We start from the raw sequence: 8,369 nt of genomic DNA, 5'->3' as shown, positions 1-8,369 counted from the left end.
GTTTTATGTGTTAATTGAAAGAGGAAGATGTGTAGGACCGAGTTCTTACCGTTTTATCAAAAGTTACGGTTCGATCGCTGTACCAAGTAAAGACAATTATTGCACCCAACAAGATGACTTGGTACTTCCTTGGCCTTTGAACAGGGTTATAGACTGACCAAGCAAAGCAAGAATGTCGTGAAAATGGGTTGGACTCAAGTTACTGCTGATGCTCAAATAGAGAAAATGTCCTCGAGTACGAAACATGAACATTTATTTTTCAAGAGAGAGGTATGATGTTTCTTTTATCTACATGATTGTAATTCTGAAATCCTTCAGGCATGTGAGACAATTTGCATATCACAACACAGCATCTGTTGGCCTTTTTGGAATTTGTTGTAGTTGTTTCTTGGCATATTCATGGCTTTCTTTTTGGGTTGGGCATATTTAATAGTCTCCATTGTCGACCTTCCAAGCATAAATCCCAATTGATTCTCAGTCACCTTACTCTCTTTTCTTAATCTTCTTTCAATCAATCTTTCCAAAGCTTCATGGTATGACTCAATAGCTTAATTTTTAAATTTAACTTGTGTTCTACTTCAACGTTAAATTTATTCTTAAATTAAGCCATTCGTGTGAATTCGTGTGATAGTCTCAAGGAACTTTTGATGTCATATCCTCATTAGTTATGCATCATCATGATTTTGTGCCCTTTTCATAGGTCATGGGATCACAAGTGGAAGATGCTGACACAGACTACTGTAACCTTCGAGAAGGATTTGTATGCATGTTTTCATATTTTGCATATTGTGAGTGATTCTGGTCCATTGGTAATTTCTAACTGTTCATTGCAGATAATTGTTACTCCTTTAGCTGCCTTGTCTCCTGCAGAGGTGGATAGCCAAGCTTACTTTAAACAGTGCCTAGTAGATGTGACCAAATGCTTATCTTCTTCTTCCAATGTGAGATGTAATTTCCGCTTTCTCTATTTCGAAAAAAAATTGGAGTTTTGAATTACTGTAAAATTCTTGTCAACCAAGTTCAACTCATCAAAATCTAGGATCTGTGCAAGACTGTTCTGCCCTAGTTCCTAGTTCCTACTCCCACTCCTTGTTGGTGTTGCTAATATTGAGTTGCTCTATATGAAAATCACAAGAAAAATGTCGATTGAATCGAAAAAAGTTCAAGCAGTTTTACTACATCAGAACTTCTATTCCTTTGCTGTAAAATTCTATGTTCTTATTAATTTATTTTGATGTATTGTAGTCAGCTTTCTCTCATGTTTCAGATTTCTAGTCCATGTCTGATATAGCTGCATCAGTGTACGAAGGCGATAATTTGAAATGACAAGGGTGAAGAATAAATCAAACTTTTAAAGAACTCTGTATGTAGCAACTGAAACTGTAGTTTCAAATTTGGGTTTGGACTCTAAATATAGACCCACCAACAATTCAGTTCTTGATAATGTTATTGTCTTTTGATCCAAAATGTTGCATATCCTGAGCCAGATGTCTTGACTAATCTGGATGGCGTTGCTGTTAGAATGGCCAGAATGTTCTCCAAGCTGAATGAATTCTCTTGGGTCTTTTACCAGATTATCGTCATTTTTATTCTCCATTAACAATCTACCGTAGTTTTCAAAAATTTTTAAAAAAAAATTAAAAAAAGAATAAATAAAACTTTTACTCCCCCGCCCTTCCAAATTGGGGGGGGAGGGAGAAATTAATTTACCCGCCTTTTGCATAGACGGAGAATATATTTTTAAATTATAAAACTTGTCCGCCTATTGCAGGGGCGGACGAATTTAAATATTTTTAAAGTAGAATTCTTATATATATATATATATATATATATGAGAAGTTAACTTACATTTTGTATTCGAAGTTTGTCACTTATATTGTGTTCAAAGATTTGTCGGTATGAATTTAATTTATTTTTCGTCTCAAGTTTTTTTTTAATAAAATTTTGAATTCTAATAATTTTATACCTTCTATCTTTTGATTTATTTCAGGAAGTGTAAATATTGGTATTATCGTGCCTATCTTATTAAAAGGTAAGTAATATTTCTAAGTATTGTAAAAATTATTTGTATTCAATTAATTTATTTGATGGTTGTATTATATTAATTTTAATTTATGTTTAGAAATTTTTAATCTTAATTCGTTAAAATTATTATCCTAATTTTTGTTATTACATATTTATTTGTTAATTTGTTATCATAAATATTATTGAAGTGTTTTTATTTATTATGTTTACGTAAAAATGATATATTTGTTTAGAGGGATTTTAAAATTACCTTCTACACATGTATATGATCAAATTTAACTTTAAGTTAGTTTTTAAGACTAGCACTTAATTAAATTAAATTTTAATTATATCCTTTGAATCACTTTCATATTGACACAAAACACGTTAAATTAAGTCAAATAAGAGGGATTATTTCCTATTATCATCATAATTAAATTTGGCATTAGATTAAATAACTAATCAAACTAACATATTAATTATGTTAATTGCTAAATATGTTAATTAGCTTTTTACATTGTTTTTATGAATACATACGTTGTTAATATAAATAATCATTTTTACAATTCTATTCAAACTATTCTTTAAGAATTTAAAATTTAGATCTAATATTTTGTAATATTTCGTATTAAATTTATTACTTTGTATGTAGTAGCGTTTTTTTTTTAAAGATTAGATCTAATATTTTGTAATATTAATAATTTGTAAAATGTAGAAGAAAAATTATGATTTAGTAGTATCATTTAATTAAAATATTAGACATAAATAATAAAATAAAATTTAAAAAATTTATTAGACATGAATTTAATCATCGAGATAAACTTTTATATGTTTATTATTTTTTAGTGTTAAATTAAAGATCGCGTAATATAATATATTTATTTCAATTATTATTCGAGAAATTTTAGGGAATAAAATGGGTCAAATGTTTTTTGATAAAAAATAATTCACTAAGTTGTAATAGTGAAAAAGGTAGTTGAAGATTATAAAATAATGCATGCTATATTATAAAATCTTTAACAAACAAGAATATTTTAAAAAATAGTGTCTTAAGATGGACTATAATAATTAAATTTATATCAATTAAATCACAATGAAATTATATATAAATATGTATTTATTTCTAACTGGTAATTTTTTATATATGAAATACAGATGGAATTTAACGCTGGACCAATAGATGATAGAGTTTTATATAGACAAGAAACTCATATATCCAGTGTCATTCCAAAAAACAATTTGGATAGAACTTTAAGGGTGCGGCGATCCGACAATATTATATCCAAATTGTGTGAAGATAAAATACTACATCATCGCATTCTTACACGTTTAAATGATATGGGTCTTTATGGCATTATTCGTTGCGGATTCTTCAAATATTATAATCATTTGATTACGGCTCTCGTTGAAAGATGGCGTAGAGAGACTCATACATTTCATCTTCGTGTTGGTGAGGCAACAATAACGTTGCAAGATGTTGAGCTGGTATGGGATCTAAATATTAACGGTTTTGCTGTTACTGGCGTTGACGAATCTTTTAAGCCACACGTGTGGCAAAGTCAATGTGCTGAATGGTTGGGTTTTATGCCACACGTAAATCAATTCAGAGGTAATAAATTGGTAATGTCAGCGCTGGATCATTATTGTAGATCAATTTTGATCAACGATAATAGCAACATGTAGAAGTTGAGCAGTATACTCGGTGCGTGGCATTGATGATTACCAGAGGATGTATGTTACCTGATTCAGATGGTTGTTCCGTAAATTTGATGTACTTACGTCTTCTCCGAGACACGAATCAGGTTTCAAAATACAGTTGGGGAAGTGTTGTACTAGCATTCCTCTACCGTGAACTGTGTACTGCATCAACTATCGGCAAAGGTGAAATAGCAGGACCAATTTTCATTTTACAGGTATATATAATTTTAGCAATTTTTGATTATTTCATAACATATTTTTCCATTGCACATTTATTAATATTATATTTCGTTTATGTATTATTGTTGTAGGTTTGGGCACTTTCTAGAAATACCTTTCTTTGTCCAGATCCATTTGGTGACATTCCAGATGACGATGATCACAATGACCAAATTCTTCCATTTCCTCCATTTGGTGAAAGGTATATTTATAAATCTTTGGGTAAATGTATTTTTGTGATGTTGATTGCAAATCTATTCCCAATTTCATTTCATACAGGTGGAACCGTAGTTTCACATGGACACATACTACGAATCACTCAGTGCGAGTGATTCGTGATTTGTTGGATAAGATAGAGCCAAACTAGGTAGTTATCAAATAATTAAATATATTAATTACTAGTTACATATGTGTAAAAGTTTTCATCGTAGTTGATTTTCCTATTTCATTCATTGTAGTTCAAATGGGTGCTATATTCTAATGAATTTGACAAAGAATATTGGCATTCGGTGTGCCCGCTTATATGTTTCAACATTGTGGAGATGTACCGCCCAGACCGAGTTCTCCGACAATTTGTTCAGTTGCAGCACATTCCAAGGCCAGCGTTTGATGGGGATGAATTTCACGAATGCACACGACAAGGTAGGCGAAACTATAATTGGGCCGAACATCATAAAAACATCATATGTGCATGGAATGATAGGCTCAATTTGATTGTTGAGGGTGAACCGACAAACGGAAATGTGGGTATGACATGTCAGTATGCGATGTGGTATGATAACATAACTCGTCGTTTCATAACCCCTATCGATCCGCAAGCAGAATATGGTTATAGACCCGGTGATGCAAATGTGAGATGTGTTATGGTAAGACACTCAGACATATTTGTTGTCATTATGCCAAAGCGCCAACCACCATCATGTGCAAGAGTCCACTTATGTTTATCAATTTCAGACAAATATTTGTATGCATTTGGTTGCTTGTTCTTAATTTCGTTCATTATATCGTCAAATTTGCGAACCTGGTGTTGTGATCCTGCTTGCCAACAAAGGTCTTTCAGATGAACGTTTTTGAAGTGCGTGTTGAAATTAGAGCAAACATGTCTCAGGCGAAACCGATGTACACCGTACGGAGGATTGATCTGAGGCATTCCCTCGACAGCTCCAATGATGGCCCGATGTCTATCAGAGAAAATGCAAACTCCTGGTAGGCCATTAATAACATACACACACAAAAGGTCTAAAAACCATTTCCACGAATCATAACTCTCTTCATCCACGAGTGCAAAAGCCAGGGGTAATATCTGATTGTTGGCATCGAAACCTGCAGCAATAAGCATCTTGTGCTTATACTTCGTATATAAATGAATGCCATCAATGCTGATAATTTTACGGCAATATCGGAACCCATCTATACATGGTCGAAAAGCCCAAAAAACATAGTTTAAAACTTTTATAGATGGGTTGTTTGTTGGAAAATGTCTCCACTCAACGATTGTTCCGGGATTGAACTTCATAAGAGCATCCATGTATGTTGGCAAAATGCGAACCGAACTCTCCCATGTGCCATACACGTTTTCAACAGAACGCTTCAAACTGTACCATGCCTTGGCATACGAAATTTCATAACCATATTTGTCTTTGATAAGTTGCTGAACATATTTAATCTCACAAGATGGATCACAATGCACAATACCAATAAGATTAGAGGCGATCATGTTTTTGTCTAGGTTTTTGTGGTCAATCCCAACATGGCTAGAAACACATGTGTGTCGATCATCATATTTAGTGATCTTAAAATAACCTAAATTTGCTTTCAAACAAGCTCGGAGGCCCCATCCACAATCCATGCTTGATGATCGATTCTTGCACCGAACTTTCCATAAAGTCGGTGTGCTCCCAACAACACGATATTCACCCCTTACACATCTAACAAAAAAGTCTTTAACAGCTGCAATCAATTCTTTTTTGCTTCTAAAGACCATGTTTTTATGCAATTCTCCTTTCTCCGGATTATAAAAGACAGTCTGTGACCCAGATGACAAACCTACAGAATCAGGACATTGTTCTTCATACACAGCACTAAAAAATTGTGGCATCTCATAAATATTAGAAACATCAAGTGGAACTATGTCTGAAGTTGCGCCATGTAATTGCTCACTAACATTTTCGAACGCGTCCTCGTTACCCTCCTCATCTGAATCATCACCCACTGGTGTGTCAGGCTCGCTGTCACTCTCTATATTTTACAGTAATGCAGAATCAGCAAACATTTGACGTGATATTTCATCATCTGTTGCCACTGCAGCGACTACACGAGCCAAACTTGATGCATTAGAATTCATGTTCGGCCAACAATTATTATCTTTATCTGCACATCCAATAATATATTGATCCCAGTCCCCAATATTATTGTCCATGGCAGAATAAGGTGGATCAAAATTTTCATTGTAAGTAGCAGACGAAGTGCCACCTGACTGATCAAATCCTATCATACTTAGACCTTGGGTAATACATGGAATGTACGACTCAACAACATTTGTTCTACATTATCTTCAATGGCCTCACATTCAATATACAACTCTATGCACTCCACATCGGAACCAGGAACAAACATAAATTGTAAAGTATCATCGTCAAGGACAACATGAACTTCTATTGAACGCGATTTGTCCATATACGAATATTTGGTTGAAAGGTTCAACCTATATTTTCTGGGATCGATATCTAACTTCCGATGAACTATTTCAATCAAATCGCATAATGACATAGATCTAGATATACGAATTAACTTCACCCCTTTATTACTATAATTGACTGTTCCATGTCTTACGATAACATCACCGCCAATATATAAAATGGCTGAAATTGTATCCATACCTGCATTTAAATTTATCTAAAAATAAATTTTCAATTTAAAGAAAAACATTTCTAGTATTAACACTTCAAATAAATTTTCAATTTAAAGAAAAACATTTCTAGTATTAACACTTCAAATAAAATTCATATGTCAAATAAACATTTCTATTTCTAACATTGGAAAGTTATGATATAGACCACAATAAGTAGAAAGTTGTGGATTATGTGCTTCAATATTTATCGTACAATCTACCACAAAAATAATAATGAACGATTTGTACGAAAAATATTAAAAAGTTCGTAACTTTGAAATTCATAAATTTTATGAGATATAAACCAGAAAAAAAAACGATGATTTATAAATACTAACAATATAATATATATATATATGTGTGTGTGTGTGTGAGTGTGTATATATAATATATATAATAATTTATGTATACATCATGATTTAATATACATAAATATTACGCACACATATATTTTATAAACAAGATATAAAAAAAATGTTTATCAATGATCATAAATATTTTTGGAATATATAAATAGGTTCGTTCAATAAAAAATAATAGAAGTATTTATCTAATAAGATTTAAATTATGAAATTATGATATATACCTCGAAAAAGATGTCCTTTATCGTGAACAAATATTTCGTTCGTCGTTCAATCTACAACAAAAAATAATTATGAATATAAATTATTTGTATGAAAATTATTTTTTAGATCGATGTAATTTTTAAAACAAAAATTGATATATCATATTTGAAAAATTAGCGATATACCTCAATCAGAACTGATTGATGCCAAATATTTCTTCACTCCTTAAATTCACCAACGGAACAATAACTCGGAAAAGAATACTTATTATCAGATGCAAAACAAGCAAAATAACTTCAGACATATATAGAGAAACAATACTTGAATTCTTTATTGCCTATATTTAAAAAAAAAATTAAAGACAACTCGTGATTCAAATAAATACAAAAACATTAATTATTCGACACAAATTCACAAAATTCATGCCGACATTGAAAGATATGATAAGATACAGCCAAAATTATCAATGTGTAACAATATCAATTCATATAGAAGGACAATAATAATGGTCTCTGCACGTGAGGTCAAATCCATCTTTTTGTATAGTAATGTTAAATCATCTTTTTAGATAAAATAAATTATATTAATTTCGTCAGTTTCCATTACCCACCAATAATTACACAAAAAACAAAATTATTATATCTAAAAAATAAACAAACACATGATAAAAAAACAAAAGAATTCTACTTTAAAAATATTTAAATTTGCCCGCCACTACAATAGGCGGACAAGCATTTAAAATTTTATAATTTAAAAATATATTCCCCCGCCTATGCAAAAGGCGGGTAAAATTTATAATTAATTTTTCTGCCCCGCCTTCTGTAGAGGCGGGCAATATTTTAAAAGCGGGCAATATTTTAAAAAAATTAACTCTCCCCCGCCTGTCGTACAGGCGGGAGAGAATTTAAATTAATTTCTCCCTCCCCCGCCTCCCCTACAGGCGGGGGAGGGAAAACAATTACTCCCCCCCCCCCCCCCCCCCCCCCCCCCCC

General features: G+C 32.1%; 2 long non-coding RNA genes across 2 annotated transcripts; one reads left to right on the top strand and one right to left on the bottom strand.

Annotated features, from left to right (window-relative positions):
• The first annotated feature begins 229 nt into the window (after positions 1–229).
• On the top strand, positions 230–1,019 carry LOC140833351 (uncharacterized). The gene is made up of 3 exons (XR_012118427.1): positions 230–270; positions 701–760; positions 834–1,019. It is a non-coding gene; the product is annotated as an uncharacterized lncRNA (long non-coding RNA).
• Positions 1,020–6,589: 5,570 nt separating this feature from the next.
• On the bottom strand, positions 6,590–7,696 carry LOC140833350 (uncharacterized). The gene is made up of 3 exons (XR_012118426.1): positions 7,563–7,696; positions 7,398–7,448; positions 6,590–6,800 (listed from the first exon to the last, which is right to left on the bottom strand). It is a non-coding gene; the product is annotated as an uncharacterized lncRNA (long non-coding RNA).
• Between the last annotated feature and the right edge of the window lie 673 nt (positions 7,697–8,369).

Source organism: Primulina eburnea, chromosome 6 (genome assembly GCF_022965805.1).
Source record: "Primulina eburnea isolate SZY01 chromosome 6, ASM2296580v1, whole genome shotgun sequence".
NCBI classification, from domain to species: Eukaryota; Viridiplantae; Streptophyta; class Magnoliopsida; order Lamiales; family Gesneriaceae; genus Primulina; species Primulina eburnea.
This window is presented reverse-complemented; position numbering and strand designations above follow the sequence as displayed.